Consider the following 25,801-nt stretch of genomic DNA (forward strand, 5'->3'; position numbering starts at 1 on the left):
AAAATGTGCAGCATCCTAGAGATAAGCATCTGTCAAGGTCTTCTAACCTGCTGAAATTTGTAAGCTGAAGAATGTGTTTCAATATTCCTTGATCTCCTTTTTCATTAGCAATAACTATTAGAACAATACATACCTCTGCCATCTATAGGAATTAAGAATCTGTCCTCGAATGTTGCTAAGAACTACGCACCAGTGATGGAGAAAAATGTCCAGTTCTGCACCAAAGGTCCTTTCTGGTCCACCTGTTATAGCTGCCCATAGCAATGCGATTCCTGTGGCATCTGGACCAACAGAGCAATGAATGATTCCCTGCTATGTACAGTTGTTATCCAGTCAATAGAGAGAGATAGTCGAGGTGCCAGAGTTAAGCAGCTATAGAGCACAGCCAGATACATCTTTGGCTGACAGGCATTTTCTTTCATATATTTTGAATTTCTCCCATTTCACTTTTCAGCAGACCTTCAGAATAAGAGGCCTTTCAAGCCATGTGTCTCGCTCCATTGACCCAACAGAGATCACAGGCACCTATGTCAGAATGTTGCTTTATTAAGCACTTCTTATTTATGTGCAAGCGAGGAATCCAAGTGAGATGGACTGGATCTTAGGATTTCCATTTTCATCTATGGAAATGGTAATAGTTTTCCCCACTGGTAGCTGCTGCCTTTGTTTAGATTTTGACTATAAGCATTCATGGAAGGAAAGGAATACTTATGGAGCAATATGGAGTCTTTACATGCTATTTAAATAATGCAGATAATTATGACACATTCCAACTATTTTTTGCACTGAGTTATTTTGACTTTCTGAATGGAACAAGAGCAACAAAATAAATGACCAGGAATGGGGTTAGTTCTAGCTACAACATCTAACACAGCTCCTTAAAGGTAAGCTGAGAATAGATGAACATATTCCAGCAAACAGCACTATCAGATGACCCCAGAATTTCCAGTTCAGATCCTCCTTAACTCAAATCTTTCCAGGCTTGGTGTGTGTTTTCCTACTCTGATGCAACTGCTCTTTCTTGCCTATTAAAATTTAAAAGGCTAACATGTTATGTTTGAAATTTCAATCTACTGACATGCAGCAAAGTATGACCTGAGTAGGAAAGCAGAAGAACCTGCCATTTAGAGTGTCATTGGAGCCAGATTTTTAAAGGTACTTTTTTTCTCTCTGAATTTCCAGGTTCTTAGACACCTTTAACTATCTGGCCCTAAGGCTCTTTAAATGCAAATGATAGGCAGATTAATTCACTAGCTCACTTTGGAAGATTTGAAGAGAGGATGAGAGGACCTGTCTGCTGGAATGCTGAACCTAAGGTACAGCTGTTCAAGAAATACAGCAAAGGACAGGTTTGAACACAAGAGAACATAATGTACGAGTTAAATAGGTTTTTTCTGAGCTTCTAGCAGACTCACTCTTAGCTCTCACTCCTTTCCAATTTGGCATCTGGCCCTTCTTAAAATTTCCCTCTTCTAACAGTGGAACAGATTTAAACCCATTACAGAAGTACATTTAATTCAGAGCTTCTCTTTTCCCTCCACATTTTCTGATAGCTGCCTGGTTGTCAGGCAAAATAGTACTGCCCCACTCAGCAGAATGAGAAAGATACCAGCCTAAATGCATTGCCCTCCACCTTGCAGAAAACATTCAGACCTTTCTTCCATTAACGAGATATTCATTTCAGCTGAACAACGTGTCCACAGGGGAGCAACTGGTCCAGCTCATTTTCATGCTGATATATTTGCTTCTCTGGAAACTGCAGAGCAACAGCATTGCTGCTGCAGCACACAGCTTAGAAGCCACTAAAAGGCACTCCTGAAAACAGGCATAAAAGGTTTTCTGTCCCCAAATTCTCTACTCAAAGAGGCTGGACACATTGCAGAGCTATGAGTTGACAGAGTACCCTGTAGTCTGAGGCAGATTAATGTGGGGCTGCAGAGAAGCTGTATTACTTCTGCTGATTGACTGAGTGCAAGATTTACTGAAACCTAAATCCCTGATTTCACCCAGGAAATTTGGACCTGGTGTCCAGTTAAATAAACAGCACAGATTTTCAGCAAAATGAGTCTGGGATCAGAAAGGATTACACGCACTTTAAAAATCAGGGAAGGTAGACACAGGACCTCAGTTCCCAATTTCATGTAAGTGTGTGTTCATGGATTCAACTGATGTCTTCAAGATCCGTAGTTATAAACTCATCTGCTGCACACTATATTACTCAATAATAACCCACAAACAGTGGCAAGCCTATTGTCCCTGTCTTGAATTACTAAGCAGGGTTTGACAGTTACATGGGTCTTGTTTAAAGAGTCCTCAGATCGCAAAAGGTTGAAAACCATCGTCATGGGTGATGTTTTTTCCTGTGAGAAGTGGACTGAAATAAGTACAAACTGAGTAGCTGTTGTTTGTCTAACTGTTTCATATCTCTTTTCAGAAGGCAATTTATATTGTAGTTGACAGAAAGTCAGGTTTCAATAGACAAGAACATCAATGAGATACTTTGTGCTGTGACACTGAAAAAGTTTACTGCTTATAGAAGATCTTTAATGTAATGATGACACTCTGAATATGTCAGGGAAACACTAATGACAAGTATCACTGAAGGCTGAGAAGAAGAAGGTAAACAAAAACATGCTGAAACGGGGGCAGCAAAATCAAGCAGTTGCTAACTTTACAATTAAATTTATAAATTAAAAAACTGAATGTTTTCCCCCAAGTTGTTGCAGAAATGTAGAAAAACCAAAGAGAGTAAATTAGAAACATACCTATTTAACTTCCTTCCTTCTTTCCTTCCTTCCTTCCTTCCTTCCTTCCTTCCTTTTCTCTCCATTTCTTCCCTTCCATTCCCCACACAAACCCCTTGCCTTCCCTTCCATTCCCCACACAAATCCCATCAACTCTTGGCAGGATAGCTGGTATCACAGTCATTCTTAAAATAGGAGGCATTCATTAATAGCTGCAACTGCAGACACAAACAGCTTTCCCCTCAGCTTGAATTCAAGCTTTGCTTTTTTGTTTGCCAGAGAATACATTCTATCTGCAACTCCATAAGGCAAAGAGACATCTGCAGGTAAAGATCTCGTATTCACTTGCTATACAGCAAAGAAATGCCAGGGCAAACTGTCTTCAGAAAGGACAGTTTCCACTGTTGGAAAAAAATGAATTTAACACGCTTTAAGACAACTAATAATGGTAAGGGATGTTCCAATACACCCATTTTTTGAGCTGTTCCTCTTTCTCTATCATGGAAATAAAGAAAATATGAACAGCATATTCATGAAATATGAAATATGATTGCTGAAATATGATCACTGGATTATTAATACCATTGTGCAAGCTATATTTAATTAACTTTAAGGATTTTAAATCATTGGAGGAAGGATTTCAGCCACATATACTCCATTTACTGGTATTATATGAGACATACAGATATCTCAGTAAATTTAGTATTTTTCAATGGAGACTGTGAAGTTAAAATTCCTGCACCATTTTTATTAACACCACACACACACAAAACAAACAAACAAACAAACAAGCAAACAGACAGACAAACAAACAACTTCCACCTGACTGGGGTTTTTTTTTGCATTTATCACTCAGGGTGTACAAGCCAACATTTCAATGAGCCCATTAATTTGGGATGTTTGAATTGTCTCAATTTTTATCAGTATTAGCGGACAAAAGTAGCCGGTGGTCCTAGGAATGTTTGCACCTGAGGAGTTTTATCCCTGTCCACTCCTGAAGTAAGCGGTGTGTATCCAGGCTGTCTGCGATGGCATCCCAGACAGAGTAAGGCATCTGCTCTCCAGAATGACAAGTGAACCAGGGTGCTCGACGAGCTGGATCCTGTTCCCTGCACAGTCACTGGAGAGGAGGATGAGATATCTCAGCTAATTCAGAATGCAAGATGATCTGAGCATGGCCCATCTTTCTCTTTTCTCTGTTTTTTCTGTCTTTTTCTGTATCTACCTGGGTTCCAGCAGCCCTGCAGAAACCAGGGTCAGATGTCAGTGGCAGCACTTTGCAAAACCCCACCGTGGGTGAGGCTTTAACGCCGTGCAAACCTCAGCGCCTATGAAGCCACACCATCTGATTTCTGCTACTGCCCTCGTTTGACATGGTCCGCTCCTTGAAAACGTGAACTATTTCAACTCAAGATAGTTTGACAGGCAGGAAATAAGCTATCACAGCTTCATCCTTTTCCAGGGAAGAAGGATGAAGAGTAATGTGGGTCTTTTCACTAGAATCTGTTCTATTTACAAACACTTTTGTCTGCTGTTCTATTTCAATCCATATAAACAATTATTAGAAATGCAGAATTATTTCTTCCAAATGTAATTGTGTTCTGCAAATCACTCGAGTGCTGTTGACCATGACTAATCTTAGCTGGCAAGGTTCACAGGGGTAGCTGCTTTGGGAGGTAGCTAGATCTGCTTGTGGCATTTTCCTTGGAAAAAAAAATAGAGAAGCTGGAAAATTATGCATGAAATGTACCTTACAGTCTGAAAAACACTGATTTGCTATTACTACCTACAGTAAAAACATACACACACTGAGAAAAAGCCTCTTCCGTGGGAGTCCTTTGTTTATAAGACAGTTATGTCTACACTATAATTGTAGTGAAGTGTTGTGCAACCTTTTTAACCAAGGACATCCAGTTCACTGTCACCCAATAATTACAAAGAATTCACACTGCCTTCATTTTACTTTCTCACTGTGTAAACTGGTATTGCATCAGTAAAAAATCCTGTCCTGCAACAAGCCCACAGCAGACTGATTTGCAAAGTAAGATGCATTTGTAAGAACAGGCAGATTTTTAAAGATATCACAGGCAGGAAAATGAGAGAAAATATGCGAACTACATTCCATCATTATAGTTTCATAACAGCCTTCCTCAGTCTTCCTCCTGTAGGTGTCTGAGAACAGGTCAAAGCTCAATAGATTAAGTGTAGGTATCTGCTTTGAGTAAGCTGAATCACACTTTAGATTCCATTGGTTGTATGACAGAGCAAAATTTCTAGGAAATTAATTTTTAAAATTTATATTTACCTATATAACTTAAAAATGAGAAATATATGATACTGCCATCCTTTTCTCTCATTATCTTTAAAGAAATATGCTGAAATTTGTATTAAATTCAGGACATTCAAGTAAAGTATATTTATCTTGACAGCTGCAAAAACTGCACATAAGAAAACAGTGCTATTAAAAAATAATTATGTTATTTATTTATTTATTATTATATAGCAATTTAAGTGCTACAGAACAACTTTTTAATTTCATAAATGTTCTTTACAACTGGGGTTTGGTCCATTGTAGTACGAGATCACTGACAATATCCGGACTTGGCTCTAAAACCATCCATTTGGGCAGTCACTGTTTTTTGACAAGTTAATTATTAATCCAAATCCATACAAACATGAAAATGCTGACACGTTTCTAGTAGTTAATGGCCAGTGGAAACTGCTTTTTAGTCCCTAACATTTTCAGCAATTGTGAAATTTTGACATTTTCCAAGAAAAGACAAAGAAATGAACCAGCCAATGGTAAGAGTCCAAAGAAAGTGAGAAAACTCATCTACAGCCCACACATGATCTAAGATCAGCGGGCTCCATAAAGCACTTATAGACCTGCCAATGTCAATTCTATCAAAGCAGATCCATTTCTTGGAAACATTTTTCAGTACATTTGATAATTTCTGAAGAAAACCCATCATTTTCTCTGAAAAGTCCCAGGCTAGCAGTGACATGCAGGCATTCATTCATTCATTCAACATTATGCAAAATACAAATGTCCTGGAATTCAGTGTCTCTGCAAGCAAGGTAAGAATGATCTCCATTTTACAGATAGAGAGGTAGAAAATGTAGTGGCTTTTCCAAGGTTCAAGGGAAGGTCACCTAAGAACCAGCTACTATAAAGTACTTATTCTGTAAAACATGCTCATTCTAGCATTATTTCATTCTCTAATCACTTTGCCCACACTTTTTCTTCTTCATTCTCACTGTTGGGTCTTGTTACTGTCAAATATTTTAATCTTTCTAGGACTATATTTTCTTTTTAAATAATTGTACAAGGATTTATACAAGGGAGCACTGTAAGTTGACTGTGTTCTCTAGACAGGAAGATAATAAATAGTATTAAGAAGAATCCTGATTAGAAATCAGTTTTATTGGCTCCCAAACTTGCCAGCTCACAATTTCACTTCTTTCTGGGGAAGTGCTCTAATGACTAAAACAATACACATGAGAAAGACAATATTGATGGCTCTAATGGAGGTTGTTAATCACTCCAGCTTTCCAAACTTATTCAGGAGACTTGAGAAACACTAAGGTTCCCATCTATCAGCCTTGCATTGCAGCAGAGGTTTAGGAATGAAAGTGTCAATTGTCTCCTCAAAACAGACATTCCTAAACTCGTGAATAAATATTTCTGAAAACTTTATCCACAAAAATTTGAGATTAAGTAGGAAAACTTTTTAAAACTTAGCTACAGAAAAAGCCAGTTGAACAAAGGAGGTAGACACAATTACTGTCTGGGGGTGAAATGAATTTCAAGGGCCTAAGTGAGACGTAGTTGGACTGTATCCCACCCTTCATCATAACACATACACACATGGGAAAAGATTTAAGGTTCCCTAGACCTCTTTTAATTTATTATTTCCAGGATTGTTAGTGCTTCTCATTGCAAAAATCTGTTTAAGGTAGGGTTTCTTGAGTACCTACATATATAAATGTATATTTTTGGCTTTTTGCTCTATAATTTCTTTGTTTATAGTTGAAAATATTGCCAGGAATAAGGAAAGAAATTATGTACTACTGTAAAACAGTGCTGTACAAAAATTTAGTACAGACAGCTAATGGACTTTATGAAAGTCATAGAATAAAGTAGAATAAGAGTAGAAAGAGAATAAAACTTTCCAAACTGTAATTTGAGCCTAAAACATGTAAAAACTTTTAGTCATACAGCTCTTGTACTCTAAACTGATCCCAAGTACTGTTGGGTATGTGCACTACTGGAATTCCTTCTTCTTTGGAATTCATGAAATGTAAGTGGGTGTTTTGCACTAGCATCTGTGGAGATCAAGTGTAATCCTTATGAAAATCACCATGAAAATGTATAAATAGTCCTGTTACTTATATCAGTTGCCTTGAATTTTATCATTAGAACTGCAGCACTCATGATTGCACATATTGGAGATCGAGTGAAAAATACAAGTTTTTGGAATAGTACAAAGTTCACTACGGTTCTTTTAATCCATGGAGTTTTATGAGCTTTAGAAGGGACTCCATATAAAACTACACAACATCCATTCAAATAAAATGCATTCATAACTCAATAGAAGGGGTGAATCTCAGGGAATACTCAGTTTTGCAGTGGTTTCCACTGCTCGAGGGTACACTGGCGAACTCCTCATTGCTAAAGAACATCCTAATGATTCTTTCTGTTAGCTAAAAGACTAAAACATAAAAATAACTGTAAATATTTATCTGTCATTACAGGGGCAGATTTCTATAAAGAACAAGATAGCCACTGTGTAATATTTGTATATTTATTTTAAATGCAGTAAAGGCTTTCCTCTAAACTGAAAGCAGTGACAATAGTCTTTCATACTCTTTAAGTGAGGAGCAAATTTAAGTGGAGTTTTTACTTGCTGAGCCTCCCAAATTATGAATGATTAATAAACATAGAACTAAAGTACTCAGATACAATAGATGGGATTCATCTAACTTTATATGTTTCATATTGTAGGTGCCTCCTTTTGACCTAGTCCCTCAGTCATCTTTCTTTGTAGTCAATGGAGAGAAATAAGAACTACGATTCACCTCAGCCCACTGTAGAGGTTAAAAAGAGGTCAGATTAATTATACCCCCAAAAACATTTATTTCTCACATCTGATAATTCTATCCAAGTTCAGCGGTTGGTGAAGTCAACAAACGTGGAGTCTGTTGGAGGTCTGTAAACTGCTGGAGCTCCATCCCTTCATGTAGAACAACAGTGATTCACAACAGAAGAAGGTGTGACTCAGAGATTTCTAAAAGTCCATGAATTCAACAGACTTTGAGGTCAGTGTGGTTTGGGAGGGGCAAAGATTTTTATTTACTACAGCAGTTCAGTTTACAACCACTTATCACCACCACACTTAGAGCAGAAAGTGTTTAAAAGCTCAATAGTAAACTATATGTGCCTCTTTATAACAGATTGGTGGTGGTAGCAAGGTGTCAGGCACCAAGGTAATACTAATCAAAGCTGTACTTATGGCTCCCATAAGGCACTTATAATTAATGTACAGTAACAGTATTCTCCATAAGAGATCCCATTCAATGCATTAAGGCATTTTAATGAACAAAATGCATTAACTTTCCAATTTGCTGCCAGATTAAACCTTACTTTACTGTGATTCCATGACTTGTCCCTGAATAGACCCTTTTCTCATCCAGGTTCTTATGCAAAGTTAGCACCATGTAACAAATTTGCATGTGTCAAAACAGCTACTTTAAAAAGTCACATTGCTCAGACACGCAGCCTTAATGAAGGACAGATGGCAAAAAAAAAAGTAGGACCTGGTTTACCATTTTATAAGAAAAACAAACAAAATTAAGTTCTCGATGGAAACTTAGAAGAGTTTTAGACTCAAGTACCATCCTGGTAGTTTCCCAATTAAATTTCTGAGTATTCCAGTGTTATGGTCATGCACTAGATTCAAATACAGTTTGCTGGTTTGCTCTAAGCATGGCTAACTGCCTTAGACTCACTGTATCCATGGCAAAAAGTTAATACAGGAGCCTGTCTGCTTAACCATGAGACACAGCAGACCCATGCATTCCCAATGCTTGTCAAGGTTCTCTAAGTAATTTTGTCATGGGATTATCCCAAAGGCTGCAGGACTTAATCCTCCTGCCTATACATAATCCCTGAGGGTTTAGCTGAGAGGCTTTTTTTGGCAGGCATATGGTATGTCCCAAAGCAAAAAACATGCAGTGTACGTTTCCCATCAGTACTTAACGTGGTGGATAGAGCCTTACTCAAACACGTGGAGGATGAGCAATGCACCTGCTTTCAGTAACTAACACAGGACACTGTAATCATGTGCAAGACCACAGACACGACTTGCCCAAAGATCCAGATTCTGCTACGACTGTTGTCAGAGTCATGTCAAATATTTCAAAGCACTGCTTCAAGAAAACATTCCAGAAACATCAAAACTGCCCCTTTGTCCTCAAATTCACAGCAGTTTCTTAAAGTAAAAAAATCCAAACAGACCCTTGAAGCAGTGGTCCCCCTCTGTGAGTGCTTACCTTAGCTCTAGCTTTCAACTCTCCTGGACTTTTTTTTTTATTCCTCTTATGGATGAAGTAGGTGTTTGTACCCATAGGAGGACAATATAGGAGAATCACAAAATTGTCCGCTGCTACAAGTGTGCAACCACAGGGCTTGTTGGCACCAGAAATAAACCTTCCTTGATTTTTCCATCATGTAACATCCAGTCTCAAGCACTTGTTTTAATCTCTGCTACTTTCCCAAATGCATCCAAACATTTATGTCTTTGTTCCACTTCCTGTTACATTTCTCCTGTTTTCTGACAACTTCTGCTACTGGAAGCTTTGTGGCCTGTGCTGCACAGCACTCTGAAAAAGCTTCATCTGCTTCTGCAGTATCAGCTTCCAGGGCCTGTGCAGTGCTGGTCTCAGGCACTAACTCTAGTTATACAATTAAGTGTAGGCAATAAGAAGCAAGTAATACTTTCAGCATATTCGTTTTGTGAAGAATCACACTCATCTGGGTCAAAATGACCTGACAGATACTTCTACATGCCATCTGTTTCTGTATAACACATACACTCTTTCTCAGTGCAATATTAACCTCTCTCCCCATGTTTCATTGATTATCCTAGATTGCTCTTTGATAGGGCATTTTGCAAAGGCCAAACCCTGTAAAAGCCTTGATGCTGGAAAGACTCAAAAACACTGCAATTTTTACTGTCTCAGGGGAGAGAGCCTATCAGTACATTCTTATCATTGCCATCATTAGTAACATTACACAGAATATCTCAGCTTGGAAGGGACCCATAAGGATCATCAAGTCCAAATCCCTGCTTCTTGCAGGACTACCTAAAACTAAACCATATGACTAAGGGCTCATCCAGATGCTCCTTGAACTCTGACATCATTACCATCCTCACATTTCAAGAGAAACATGAACTTTCATCCTGTTTCTGGAAGACAGGCAACATCAAAATGCAACTGAAACTGGTAACAGCTTATTTACACTATCATTCACCCTGTCTCAACTCCTCCTCGAGGTGTAATCCCCAATGTTTCTTTTCTTGGTGTTCTGCTTGAGACACCACAACCCACAGCTTTCCTAAAACATCATCATTGCCAAGTGTTTGCTGGTAGGCAGCACTTGAATCAAGCCTGATCTGAACTGTGCCTCACTAAATTCATGGGAACTTTTTAGTACGGCCTGTTGCAGTAGGACAAGGGTTAATGGTTTTAAACTAAAAGAGGGTAGATTTACACTAGATATAAGGAAGACACTTTTTACAATGAGGGTGGTGAGGCACTGGCACAAGTTGCCCAGAGAGGTGGTGGATGGCCCATCCCTGGAAACATTCAAGGCCAGGTTGGATGGGGCTTTGAGCAACCTGATCTCGTTAAAGATGTCCCTGCCCATGGCAGGGGGGTTGGACTAGATGACCTTCAAAGGTCCCTTCCAACCTAAACCGTTCTGTGATTCTAGGATTCTATGAATAGGCGTATGTCATCTACCAGTGATTTCTGAGCTGCAGGCTATAGAGTAATGGCTGCAATTACAAAGGGAGTATTTAACCTCCTTTTATCATTTTGCTTGTTGACACTGATAGCAGTAGACATTAGCCTCTGGAGGACAGCCTTTATGAAGTCCTCCCATCAGGGCCTGGGCCCACCAGACTGTGGCTACAACGTTGAGAAATCAGCACTTATAGTACTATGACAATGTCAGCATGGCATGCAATGTGTTGTTCATTTCATAATTTTCATGTTCCTGGAATACTCCTCAATACACCTTTTTTAATGTGTCTTTGGCCATGTCTGAGAAGTACACACAGTTACTGAAATCACATCCCTTCAAACAACAGCTGTTCAAGATATACCCCTGGTTTCCCTGTGTCATTCTTACCACCAATTTACCTGGTAGGGACAAATTAAAAAAAATGAGATTGCATGTCTTTGGTTTTCTGGAACCACTGTGTCTGCTGACCTAGCACGCATTGCAATGAGGGCTGCTGTGGGGAGCAGGAATTAACCAGGAATTCAAATGGGACCACAAGCTTTTCCCCAGGTGGAACAGCTTTGGGGAAAGAGAAGCAGAATGGGGCAACCAAAGAGTCGCTGGGTTAGGATGTATTTCTGCATCTGTGAGCTATGATGGCAATGCCATGGCAGATAGCACAGTCCCTGGCCTTCTGCATAGGCAGTGATTTGTTTCCTCTCCTGCTCTGCTGCACAAGGTTGCCACACTGCCACTCTTCATGAGGCTGCTCTGTAAGCAGGGTTGCAGAAACACGGGTTGCATATAAGTTAAATATAACCCTTTAAAATGAGAAGGGAAACAGAACTAAATTCTCCAAGCAGTGTAGCCGAGGTGGTGGGGATATGTGTGATATGTGCAGGAACCACTGTGTGGGAACAGAAGGAGAAGGCATGTATTTCTGAAGCTAGTTTTACTATCAAAAGTAGCATTTTGTGAATCCACCCTCTCCTTAAGCATCCCATTCAACCAACTGGTCCTACAGCACACCAGGTTTGGGGTTTGTTGTTTTTCTCACCATCCTTACATGTGTCTTCTACAGTTTCTACATTTTTCCTCAAGTCTATGTTTGTACTTGGCCCATTTTTCTGTGTTTCTATCAGCCGTCTTGTCTTGTGTCTTATTTTTTCTCTCTCTCATTTAGTTTCTCTTCTGTCTTCCTGGCTTACTGTGTTCTCCTGGCTTCTTTCCAGCTTTGCAGCAGTATTCGTCCTCACAGCATCTCGCAAGGTTCATTGTGCAGCTAGGACTTTTTTTCCTAATTTATTAAAAATCCTAGGTTTTCCTTTTAGACCTATCAGACTTTGTTTCCAAGTGCAACATTTTCAAGTGTATATTTGAAACACTCCCACCAACATCTGTTCACCTATTAAAAATGCTGCATTTTGCCATTCAGAAAAAAAGCCTTTCTCTGTAGAGATGCTGAATAGAAAAACACAATTCTGCTAATAAGAAACAGAAAAGCAGAAAATTTCTCTAGGGGAAACAATTCAGCTAAAACCAAAGATTCAAAATATAAATATATCTCTCCATCCTTGGATCACCAACAATAAGGCTTGATGGGACTTGGAAGAGCAAATGAGACATATCCTTTAATTAACTTTTAACTTAAAAAAATAAAGTAACTATTCTGATAACAGAGCTACAAAAACTCTTGTTTCTATGACAAGACTTCTCATGACCCTCAGTAATAAATGGAAGTTAGTTCATAGCATCCTCCGAAGTAGACTTTGGGCACAATTCAGTTTCCTAAATACATGCAGCTAAACTGACTCCTCTTTTTGGGTGCTGTAGGGCAGCCCACCTGACTTCAGCTGCTGCTTCAGAAGAGTATCGGTCTCTTTTAAGTCCTGTGTCCTGCCTGCCAGCCCTGTGCAGATGTCTGGGGTACTCAATGGTGCCTTCAGTCGTGTCCCATGTCTAAGCTTAGGCAACTGAGGCAAGCCTGTATCGTCAAGCATCTTTTGTACCATGTACAGAAGACCCAGAGGAGATCAAAACTAAGTCTTCCACAGGTGAGGTCAAGCTGCCCTAAGACAGACACGCAGCATGATCTGAGATGCCCCTGGACACTCCACATCTGCTCTCCCTTTCGTCCCATGTCTTATCTGCCAGCCCCATCCATGGGGATGTCTTGGGTAGTTTAGGCTGTCTCAGATGGCTCCTCTGTTTACACCACCAGATCACACTCACTAAGGTGCAATCACCATAACTAATTAAGACGGCTAAATTGAGATCCATGTTTAAAGGCATGCGGCTGCCTCAGCTCCTATTACAGTTAATGGATATCTAATCAATACAGTCAATGGTGTGCAGAAAGTGATTCAGATCTCCCAAAAGGAGGCATCTAGTGACTGATTTGCTGAATTACCCTCTAGGCTATGCTGGTTAGATTGATTACGTCTCTGCTTAGACACTTGGTTTCCATGTAGATATTTACATGCAGACCCTTGTATTGTGTTGTCTGAACTTCAGACTGAACCTTCTCCACAGAGGCCATCAAGCACACTAAATATCTCATTGGTTCAATTCCGGAAAAGAAAGTCTTTCAAATCCTAGACCTGTTTCAGAAATCTGGAGTGAAGTGGCACATCAAGGCTTAATTCAGTCATATACACAAAGGTGTCTAATGCCCTTTGAGATGCACCAGGGTGTTCAAATATACCCAGATGGAGCTGTCAGATGTGACATTGAACCTACAGGAGACCTATGTGTTTTCAGATGTCAACCTCAGGCCAGGCTGGATAACCCCAGACATCTCAGATGGTACTAGACACCTATGCTCAGTGCAGCTGCACTGTGGCTACCTCAGGAAGTCTCTGTTAAAATTAGACAATTATTATAAGTACTATATCTCAGTTTTGATCATATGAAAAATCCTTCCTCTCCTCAGTGAGCACATGTAACTGTACTGCTCTGGCCTTGGAAGGCTCTCTTGAAGGAAGTTGCACAGTTTCTCGCCATAATAATTTACAACTAAGAATGTTTTGGGGGCTTGGATTTTTGGTTGGGTTTGTTTTTTTGGTGTTTTGGTTTTTTTTATTTCTGCAATGCATCACGAGGATCAGATGATCTCAAACTGCACTTCAAACTTCCTGACTTCACCTGAGGCTGGATGTGAAGCAGTGCTCCTCTTTTTCATGGACTAACGATTGTAGTTATTTCCTTTACTTTCCTTGCCTTCTTTCATGATGTGAGCCTTCCTATTTCTGTGATGTTCTCCATGTCATCCCATTCATATCTTTTTTCCTTTTTAAAACATCGTGCCATGTCCCCAGTGAACACCTCTCCAGTCTGTCCTCCACAATTTCTATTCAAATTGGGGGTTACCCTCCTGCCCAATCTAGTTCATTTCTTTCTGATATTTCTGTTCCCAAGATTTCCTGTCAGCCAGTTGAAATGCACAGATGACATTAGGTGTTTAGGTATAACACAATCCCATCTCTGCAAATATGCTGTTAATGGAGCATAAAATGTACTTGATACAATGCATACATTCCTTGGATCCTAGATAAGTCTTATGGCAGGCACGTCAGCATTATCACTGTGGTTAACCAGCAGTTACAAGAAACCCAGTGATATTCTGAGCATGATGTAGTGCTCCATGTCTCTTTCATTTTCTGGAGAATAAACAATTATGGCCAAAATCCAGCCACAAGATATTATTGTAGAATTAGATAGTGTCTTGAAGTTATTGTCATTGACAGTGGCTGAGCTTTCCCATACCGAGGTCTAACTACTTCTAAACTTGTGAAACAAAGTAATATTTGTACAAATTCAGTACAGCTATACAGTAGGGCTGACTGATTATTTCTCACTACAATGAAACTGCAATAATGAAAGAATCCATCTGTATTCCTAGAAAATATTCAGCTTCTTTTAAAAAACAGTTTTTCTCTTTTGGCTCCCAGTTTACCAGCATCTTTTTTCCAGCTGCAGGTGACCTGGCCATCCCTTGAGCTGAACTTTTTCACCTTCTAACTGTCTTCGGTTTGAGCCTCTGTGAAGGCTTTGAATCTCCAAAGCTGGGCTTAGATTTTAAATTTTTATGCTGCTTTTTGTGCTTTTCTTTTTCTAATGGAATATTTCCATCTTGAAGATCTTGACCAGGTGAAGTCTTTAGCACTCCAGATATGAGCTTATGTGTAATACTGATGGCCTTCCTCAAGCCAATTGCAAATAACTAGAGAGCTTTGATCTCCTTAGGGAGAGAATTTTGAATAATTACTTCCTTCAGCCCTATTAATTTTCAAAGTAAGTAAAAGAAAGACTTATCTTGGACTCCAGGATGGGCAAAGCAGACCCAGACGTTGAGCCCTGAGGAGTTAAGAACACCAGGTTGTTCAGCTGGAATATTTTCCTTTGACTTCCTTTTGTACTGCACAGAATATACTCATGGACTGGCTCAAGCTTAATAAGTAGGACTTTCTTTGTTAGAAATAACATTTATTTCGGTGAGATCGCTAGCAGAATGAGATACTATTTGGTTTTCATGTGGTGGCAGAATCCAACCACCAGATGCAGCACCTCTTGCCTTAGAAAGGCTTATGCCTTTCTCATGTCAGATGTTATTTATGGCTGTGGCCTATTTGGCCTCAGTGATCTTACGCATGTGAACGTACATTTGCAATTGTAACGGTCGGAGAACCAGGCCTTAGATGATGAAGACTGGAAATCACAAACAAAACTTTGCTCAGTGAAGCCACAGTCCTCTGAGACAGGCGACCCTGGGAAGGGCTGAGCACGGACCTGGCTGCAGTGGGAGTGAAGGACAGTGATTGCCCCAGATCTGCCTCTGGGAATAGTCACACTTGTCCTGCAAAGCTGGAACATTCACTGATCTCCACCATCCTTTCCCACCTGTGTGTTGGCAGGAGTCCCTGCTTTGCTGTTGGCATGGGGGAAGTCAGAGTTCGTAATCTTTAACCCCAAATCACCTCACTCAGCTGCAGCTGCTGCTGACGTAGTTGAGCTAACTTCTACCTGTGTATCGAAGGAGCGGTAGATCCCATAGCTCAGCTTTAGGGTCAGCAATGGGATGGCAGCAAATTGAGGGATTTTGCAGCTGTAGGATGAGAGCAGAGGGAATGGGAAGTGTTATTCAAGGGCAGGAGCACGGAGATGAGAGCTACGTAACAGTAAAATTAAGCAGAAACAATACATCAAACTAATTATTAAATTGTAATTAAATGTGAACACTTTGATGTCCTTTGGTTTATGCTTGTCAGAATGTAAAGTCTGACGAATTGTCTCTTCTGTCTATGCCACATGTGGAGTTGTGGCTATGGTAATTTATGACTATTAGGACCCAATGAAAAGTACTTGAAGTCCCCAGTCCACAGCTTGGAGACTATGGAGGTACGTGCCCAGAAATACCGGAGAAACGGGCTGAGAAGGATTGCATGAGAAATACAAGCCAGACCTCATATTTGACTTTTTGTTGGTGGTGGGAGGATTTTTTCCTGTCCTGCCTGAGCACAGCGCATAATCAAAGAGTGGGAAGCTCTGAGACGCAGAAAAGCCCTCAGGTATCCAAAGTATTAGATTAAATAATGTCAGTGCAATTTGCATTTTAAACATCTTTATGGGGACTCTGTGGCTTGTGAATTGCTATATTGGTTAACAAAATAGACTAAATTAAATGTCTTACATTTTGTGAAGCAGTCCAGTTTTTCAACTCACAGATTAAAGGGCGCTTCTTCCCTCCCCTCTTTCATTCCACCAAAAAAAAAAAAAAAAAAAAAGAGAGAGAAAACATGCAATCTAATTTTTAGTATCCTCAAATGAGTGTTTCTTCAAACATGAACTCCTTTGTCACAGCCAAGGAAAAAAATTATCTTATGAAAACACGCATTTTAGCCCTGTCACTTTTAGCATCTTTTAATTGGAGTGTAATGGTGCATCACTAGATTTCATAACCTTGCAGTCTGGCTTTTATCACCTCTGATCATTTCTCTTAAACATTGAATTCAGCAGGAGTTATAGCTGTTTCTAGTAAGACCGAATTAGACCCATGGATGGATGAGAATAATGTTAGATACACATTAAAAATTAGCAGGGCTCAATGCGCTCATGGTGCACTTTTCTCCATGATACTATTCTCTGTCTCTGTGTATTTGGAAGTTGTACCTGTGTTGCAAAACCACAGTGTCCAACGGTGGAAGCCGCACTGGTTCACCACTTGGCTCTACTAACACCCAATGTGAAATCTATATTGGTGTTTAACAATCTGAAAAGATTGGATTCCACATGATCTGTTTCTTTTTTTTTTTTTTTTCTTTCAAAAGCTTCATTTCATCCAGTAAAGTGTACTGTAAAGTGCAGGACTGACTATGTTGTAATCAACATATTCACATCTTGGGACTGTACATAGCACCATCACTTTCATGAACCTCAGTGTACCTGCAGATTGGTTAAATTTATTTTCCCACAGCCAGTAAGTGCTTTGCAACTTTAATACTTCCAGAAATCACCTGAATTTGCTTCAGCCCTCACAGTTTAATATTGCAGGTAGTTTTTGCATTAAACTCCCAACAATTTGGAGGGGAGGTGATTGGTATACTCCACAGAGGGAGCGGCTCTAAACTTGATCAGTAACAAGTCAATTAAAAAGGAAGTAAAGCTGTTCAGAATCAGCTTGCAATGCCCACAAATGTTAACATGGAGAGGCAAATGGAAACAGAAAGCAGCATTTGTAAGTTTTCTAGACAAATATTGTCCCTTACAGGTGGCTTAATACTTGGGAAAGCTCACAAATAGAATTGAGTAGGGAACAAAATAAATCAGCTTCCACAGGGAAGTTGAGTTGCTGACCTGTTTTTGTTGTTCTGTTTAGGACAAAAAAAAAACAAACTAAATTTTTGTGCATAAGATCCACGTAGGCATTTTGTTTAGATTCTTTATAGTGTATATATTATCTGTTTTTATGCTACATAAGATTTTAAAATACAATTTTGAAACATTTGAAATAGATAGGAAAAGTAAAATATTTTTACCCTATTTTACCCCTAAAATACCAAAACAGATAGTTTTAAGAGTATTGTAGATGCTTCCCTTTATACTGAATAGCTGCAACACTCACTTTCACTGAAAATTAATTTCTTAACTAAAAATGATCATGCAAAATTTTCCCAAGCCACTCAAACCTCAAGATCTGTGAGGATTCAGAGCAGTAGATACATGAATATAAACCAACTGCAGTCATTCCTGACCTCTACCTGTTTGTTCCTATCGGTCTTTTTCGCCCACTCTGACAACACCTAGAATGAAGTATTTCAGCTCCGCGTTGCCCTGGATTTTTTCCTGGTTAGAGGTAGGCAACAGATTTGCTTGCTGAGCTTGCGGCCCTTCCTCGCTACATGTGCTGATAGCAGAGACTGGAGACTGTCCAGAGCTCGGGAATGGGCTTCAGCTCTTGTTGACAGCATGGAAAAAATTAACAAGGGCTGTGTCAAAGTTGCTGTGACCTAACAAAAGCCCTACAACTCAGCCTGAAAATAATCCCATTTATACTGCCATCTTGATGCCTCTGTTAATGCACTACTGGAAGATATCACTATCTATTCAAGGAGCTTCCCTACCTTAGTGGACACACTGTGATTTGACTGCTGGTCAAAGTCCTGCGTATATTTCAATATCATTTTTTCAGAGTTGGTTTTATAGATCAGAGAGGGGCTGAAGAAGAGCATGAGAGTAATAGTGCTTCCCAATGAAAAGGCATTGGTGCAGATCAAGCCCACTAGCAGTCGTGGCACTTTGAGTTTCCTGTGGGTTTCCTTTTGACTGTCAGAAATCTCTGGGAGCACGAAGCTTTGAGGTTACGGTGCAAACTTGACATGGTTCTTCACTAAGCTGCGTTTCTTAACCAAATATTCCCATTCAACTCAGGCAGTCTTGATCTCGCCTAATCCACTTTGCCTATTTCTAATTATGCTGTCTGGAACTTCATCAAGCAAATGAACAACTGGGCCATTTCAGCACCTCCCAGCCATTCCCCCCTTTGTTTGACCCTGTCATAGGCTGGCACCCTAAGAAGCAGAATGTATAGGAGTGGAGAACAGAGGCAGGAGATATCTCACGTGAGCACGTACTGACTCCAGCAGGATGCACAGACAAAACGCAGGCTGCCTACGCATAGAAGGGTCAGTAGGAGTTTTACCAAAGATGTAAAAAAAGTAATTCACTGGCTGCACATTGACCTACAGCAGACACACACCAAGGAGACCAAGAAAAAATGAGGACTGAAAATTAGCCATGATTAAACCATCCCATCTCATGCTTTATTGACTGCAAGTAGATATGCTAGATCTGACGTTAGCAATAACCCTGTGGCACAGAAAAACAGAAATAATAATTGCAAAAGGTGCTTATGCTTGAAGCCAGCCAGCTCATTCTTCCACAGTGGTGGGCGCTGGTTGAGAAAGGAAGACAAACAGTGTCATAAAATAGATCTGTTGATTCACAGGTTACCTAATGCACTGGCAAGATGGGCATTCTGCTTCTGCTTTTTCAACAGACTCTTTCTGTGACCTTTAATATGTCGTCTGAGTCTCATTCAAAGACCTTTGAAGTCACTTTGAAAAGACGACTGAGAGCTGAGACTGGAGCTCATAGTTATAGCCACATGGAGGATTTATATTCTTTTTACTGTGTACTTTAGGGGAAAATGGACATGCTCATCACTGTTCAAGATGTGAATTAAAAAAAAAAAAAAGAGGTTGAAAAGGAGAAAAAAAAGATCACTCTATCCTTGTGTCTGACTGCTCACCAACTGATGGTCCACAGTTGATCTCAGAATAAAAAATTAAGCCAGTGTTGCCCCATTTCAGCCACTGCTTTGCAAAAACCCAGTTACTCTTATGAACAGAGTCTGCATGAAACATTTCGGTAAGCTGTACCAAACAGCCCAAATCAATTATATTAGTGGAGCGCTGTCACGTAAAAATACTCTGTAAGCCTGATCAGTAGGTTGAACTGCAGCCACAGCAGCTTTGGAAGTGAGAAGAAATCGCATGTCCTTGCCTACTTCATAGTGTAAAAGAGAGTCTAGATACATGAACTGGAATGAATGACCTGTACTGTTTTCAAGATTTGAAAGGAAGTTAAAGGTTTTCTTAGGACTGGAATATGACTGTGTTGTAAAGGAAGGTATGTTAATGATTGAAAGATGTGTTCCAGGTTTGTCTGAAACAGAAAATATTTCTATATTCAGTGAAAAAAAATGGTTGTTTTCACTGCAGCAAGAGCTTATTTTCATTCTAATAGGAACTTCCTTCTTCAGGATAATTTCTACTTATGTTCAGATATTTTATGTACTCAACAATGTTTAAAATCATTGAGACAAGCACCTGGTTAAGCAGAGATTCCTAAACAGGGTTTTTGCTGTATAGGCTTGCAGGCAGATGGGGAAATCTCCACTCAATCCCAAGGAGAGAGACAGGGTTAAAGAATTTTTGACTTAGAGACCTGAAGTCTGCTTTTGAATATTCTTGTTCGGTTCAGCAAGTTGCATGTGCTATTAATTTTAATGATGCTATTAGACCAGCAGAGGCCGTCATCCGTTACAGTGCATCTCTAACAGAGTAAAAGACCCGTGCACACTGGCTATGTCACCCTGAACAAAAGCACATCTGCACTAAAGCGCTCCTCTGTGCTGCAGATCTCAACTAGCAGAGGAGATAGGAGGACAGGTGAAAGTACGTATGGTTTAAGGAGCTGGCTGAAAAACTCAGATTTCTCAACAGTAAGCAGCACAGAAGATAAACAAGAATATTACTAAGCTTGTAGCCAGTACCTGGTCATTTTGCCTTGAGAGATATATATAGAGATATATATATATAAGCGATAAAATAGACTTCCCTAGACAAATTCTCTTACCCAAGTTGAACGCGACAGGAAAATAAGATACCTTGGCTTCTCTTACTGGTTTCTGAGCCTTTGCTGACTCTCAGGGTGTCTACACTGATTATAGGATACATATAACCCAAGCTGGCTTTAAGTAAACCACTGTAACAGAGCAGCCAAGGATACACTTAGCTTTCGGAGAGTTAGACTTCATGCAGTCTCCAAGCCAGTTTCTAGTTAGCTCAGATATCTTTATACAGCACATGTTTTGTAGGGGAAAACAGCCCAAGCATCCGAAATTGTTAATCACAGTGAGAACATTCCCAAAATTTTGGAGTTGAAGTGCTTTGCTTTCTTAACTTCAAAATTATGCATGACAGCTACCACCCAGAATTGCCATATTTAGCAGAATAATGTTGAAAATGGGGGGAATGGGAGAGTTATGGCACTATGACAGTTACAGATAAAGGCTAGAAAACTAGAATTTCTGAGAAGAACACAGAAATACAGGATGATTTCTCCAAAATGCATTTGCTAGGGAAAAGTATAATCAATCATAATTCTCGACCTGGTTTTGTTAATTTTTAATTAGGAACATACCAGAAGGCTAATCAGGAAAGGATCATACCTGTTAATGTTTGAACAGAGGAGACAGCTTGTCCTAAACATTTCTGAGTGACAGAGATCCAGGAAACTAGCAACTGTGTGTACTCTACATATACAGAGACATAATCATAATAAGAAGAGGAAAGCAAATAAAATCTGAGCTTCTGTTGGCCATATTTCTTCATCCAGTGCAGGTCTATTCGTGGCATTTGATTATATGTGTAAATCAATGCTACTGCTTTGCTGAAATTACAATACTGTATTTATTGCAACAGTGCATTGGTTTTTAACACTGCTGTGTTCCAGCTTGCCAAGGTCATCAAAAGTAATTTCTGAAAAAGCAAAGGAAGAATCCCCTCTCCCTAAGAACAACTGTGCCCCATGGAAAAGGACCTTGAAGGGTTAAAGTTCAATGCAGAAAGTATGAGAAGCTTTCCCAGTGCTAGACCTAGTTATAAGTTGAAATAACATGTCTCCGGAGGAGGAAGAATATGAAATCAAAGACTTTTGTGAGACAGTGGTGACAACAGCTTTGGTTGCTTTCATATTTTTTCCCTGAGAAATCATCCTTCTGGGAGTCCTTGTGGCTTCAGGACAGTTCATAGCAGTTTCGTTTTGGGAAGGGGGAGCACAGATTGCAGAAGGAAGAGTTTGTGGAAAACATAACACAATCAGTCTGTAATCACATGCTATAGGCAAATAGTTTTCTCCTCAGGAGGCCAATTTAGCTCCAGAAATGTGGAGTCTATACGTTATTTATCTGCCAGAACACAGGACCTAAAACTTGATGGGAGATACATGGCTTGGCCTTGTATGAAGGTACTCTGAGATGATAGCAGTCACAGATGATGTGAGAGAGTATTGCAGGGCAAAAACTGCTCAGGTAGTTTAAGCTCAATCAGAATCAAAGCAGTTTATTCATTTTTTATCAACACATAATTAACTGACAAATGGTGAACTGTACATTCAGGGTCAGGATCAGTAGTATGACAGATGATCACAATACTAGATACTTACAAATGTTAACAACTACAGATTACTAAATGTACTGTCCCTTGCTGGCTGGGTACCAGATCCCTGCAGCATCCCAGGGGAGGATGCTCAGCCCAGCCTGGGCAGGCTGGTGATGCCACAGGGCAACTTCTGGCAGCCCCAGGTTCACTCTGCTGCTTTTCTCACTTCAAGATCCCTCTCCCCAATACAAATTTTCATGCTGCTTCTTTACTTCTTTTTAGGATGATTCTTCATTTTAGAAATCTCTGTAATTCACTAGTTTAATACGGCTAATGGTCATCCCACTTAACATGATGAGTTTGGGGCACATGCCCTCCAGAGAGTTTTGTGTGTTTTATCCACACTGTCTGTGTCTTTCACACTCTTAGACAAACAGGGGCTGCTGTCCAGGCCATTTGCTAAGAGGACCATGCAAGCTCTCCCACAAAGGGTGTGAGCTATGTCACCTTAAACTGCATCTCCGGCTTTGAATTGTAATATTAAAATGTTGATTGTTGTAGTTGAAAGAAGCTGAAAGAGGCCACTTGTTCTCATAGTTTCCTACCTGAGTTCCCAGTGGTCTTCTCCCTTGAAGTCTATTCCTTGCATATAATAAGTCTTCTTTTTTTCATGTCTCTGTGTTTATACTGATAAAATTGTCTTTAAATGTAGCTGTTTCTTCTATTCATTGCCTGTAGGCTGAAGCCATAAATCTCTAACAGCTATAACTAGAGCATCTGGCAGCCATTTTACATTTGGTTCACAGGAAGAAGTTGCAAAGGAGACTTACATGTTAAGCTTCCTCCCTGAAAACATGCAGTTGTTCTCTTTGTTTTATATAGAAAAGGAGCATATAAGTGATCTTAAAAGCCTCAAGAAAATATTAGAGGGCAAACCACATATTCCTTGCCCATGCAAATCACATCAGTGAGAGCTCTGGATTAATTGGTCCAATCCCCGTATCATTTTATCACATTTTCTTTGCTCCTGCCCTGCTGTATAACCCCATTAAACAGCTCTCTTCACCATAAGCAGAGAGAGGTAGCTGCCTACCCTCATAATTTTGTATGCATGTACACAGTGGATCTGAATATGCATTATTACAGAAATAAATACAGATAGGGAGCTCTCTATTAACATTCTCTGTACACAAAGACAAATGAAAAGACAATGTCATTAGGATCCCAAAGAGAGTCAGTATTGACTGAAGGATGGCAGCTACATTAGAAGCAGGGGCTGTAGAAAGTTTTAACTTGCTTTTCTCAGACTTCTGTGCTGTGATCAGACTTGTTCTGCAGTACTGAGATGTATCTTTTGGCAGGCCAAGCAAGGAGTTGTAGTACCATGGGAACTATTTATAAGTGTTGGATCCTCAAGTATGTTAGTGATGTGCTAACACAATTTCATTGATCCCAGTGGAATGTATTATGGTTCATATAGCTGAAGCATGGTGGAGCTGGCAGTAAAATACAGAGACCTGCTATATCCTCCACTTGTTTAGATAAGTTTATTAGTTCCTGGGCTCAGCCAACTCTACCTGCTGCTCACTTATTATTTCTGCAAGCATTGACAAATTAAAAAGGTGATGGGAGGCCCTGGCCTCACTTGGAGCTCAGGCAACTCATGATATTATGCTTCAGTGCTGTTAAGATGCCACATGCTGTTGTGCTTCCTGTACTATGTTAAAAAACATCTTGCAGATGTCTTTTTACTTCTGTGAGGCATATTACAAGGATTATCAGAAGTGGGGAGTCTTGCTCTTCAATTCTTCTCATCCTACTGCTGGATAAAGGCTGTATTGGCTACTGAGCTCACAAGAGATAAGCAAATCTGTGGGCCTGAGGGACAATTGCCTATCATGAGGTCTGCTTTTTAATTAAGAGGGCTGAGAAGCAGTGACCTTGCTGTACTTTCTATATACAAGTGCAGGAGTAGGATTAGCGCTGCATCCTTTCAGGATATTACATTGATTTGAGGGAATCTTGCTTTCAAATGAGCATCATCCAACTTCAGCAGGTTTCAATTTCGTACACGCAGTAGCTCAGGACACATCACTTACCCTTTACCCAAAGGAAGCAGTCGTCTTCTTCATAACTAGGTGGATGGGCATGTCTGTGAGATGGACATCTTCAGCTGTGGCCGTGGCATTCAGAAGGGAGCTAATCAAAATATACTACAAAAGGTTTGAGTTGTGCTTGTCACAACACTGGGCCAGCCTCTAAGGCAAACTAGATCAAGAATTTTCACCAGCTGAGGATCCGGATTCCTCATGAAAAGTAAAGAAGTAACACAGATACATCTGATTTAACAGGAAACCTCTTGTTTGAATTCAATTATATGTGGTGACTGCAAATGAAGAATGGGCAACGCTATGTACTAGTAGGTCTGTTACATTCTACCTCCTCATCCCAGGCGATTATTGCCTTCAGCAGCAGGAGGAAAAGCAAAAAGCATCTCCTCTCATTTATCTGATGGTGCTGAAAAGCAGCTTGGAAAACTCCACAGCACTTTTCTCCTGTGCTCACACCACATAAATGAGGAAATCGTTACAACTGTCTTTTTTTTTCTCCCAAGGACATTGAATACTGTGCTCAGGGTGAAAGCACTCGTACCTGATCAAGGGAAGCAAAAGCAGCAGTCAGCGCAGCAAAGCGTGCATGGCACAGGCAGGTCCTGCCTCTGGCTGTACCTTGGAACGTACTGTTTCGTGCAGGTTTTCTTTGTGTAGAAAAGAAGGCAAACAACACCATGATCCCCAGAAACACGAGTAAAACACTCACACCTTTCTGCATCCCACATACATAGACTACTTAAAGGAATGCCAAAATTGATTTGTGATCGGTTGACCCCTCGGAGTGGGCTCTCTCATTCTCTATTCAAACATGGCCAAAGCAACCTGTTCAAACTAATTTTTGAAGAGCTAATGGTAGGTGTGCTAAGTCCCAGATGAGATCCCGCAGGCCATTGTCAGGACTGACAGGGATTTTCAAAGTGAGTGGCATTTCTGCAGTCAAGCGTGGACAGGGATGCAGTTCTTCTGACTGCACCCTGATCCCATGAGTCCCAGACTTGGTTTGGAAACCATGCAGCTCAGACCAAGACTAGTGAGGAGGGTCATGTACATAGCCAGCTTTCCAGGTCAAGGCAGCTTTTGTCACATTGACTGGGAATACATTGGATGTGACTGTGGAGTGAGACCTTAACTGCCCTTTGAAAACATCCATCATTTTTTCATGATGGCTGATACCAGTAGTTCCGTCTTCATTGTCTAAGTCCTATCTGACTCCTGCTTGTAGCTGAATCTCATCACCCTGAGTAAGTGCTCTACTGAAAAGCAGTAGTTGTAAAATATCTTGAGTAAAGCTTTTGACATCTGATTGCAAAGCATTTTCTGTGATTGAGAAAAGTACAGGTTGCATGAATGGGCTTAAATGGGCTGAATATTATTTGGATTACCAGGCTTAAAGGGCAGTAATGAATAGTTCAGCATCCAGCTGGCAACCAGTAACAAGTGGAGTACAATAGGGGTTGATTCTGGGATGATATTATTCCACATCTTTATCAATGG

The sequence above is a fragment of the Haliaeetus albicilla genome, chromosome 18 (assembly GCF_947461875.1).
Source record: "Haliaeetus albicilla chromosome 18, bHalAlb1.1, whole genome shotgun sequence".
Classification (NCBI taxonomy): Eukaryota; Metazoa; Chordata; class Aves; order Accipitriformes; family Accipitridae; genus Haliaeetus; species Haliaeetus albicilla.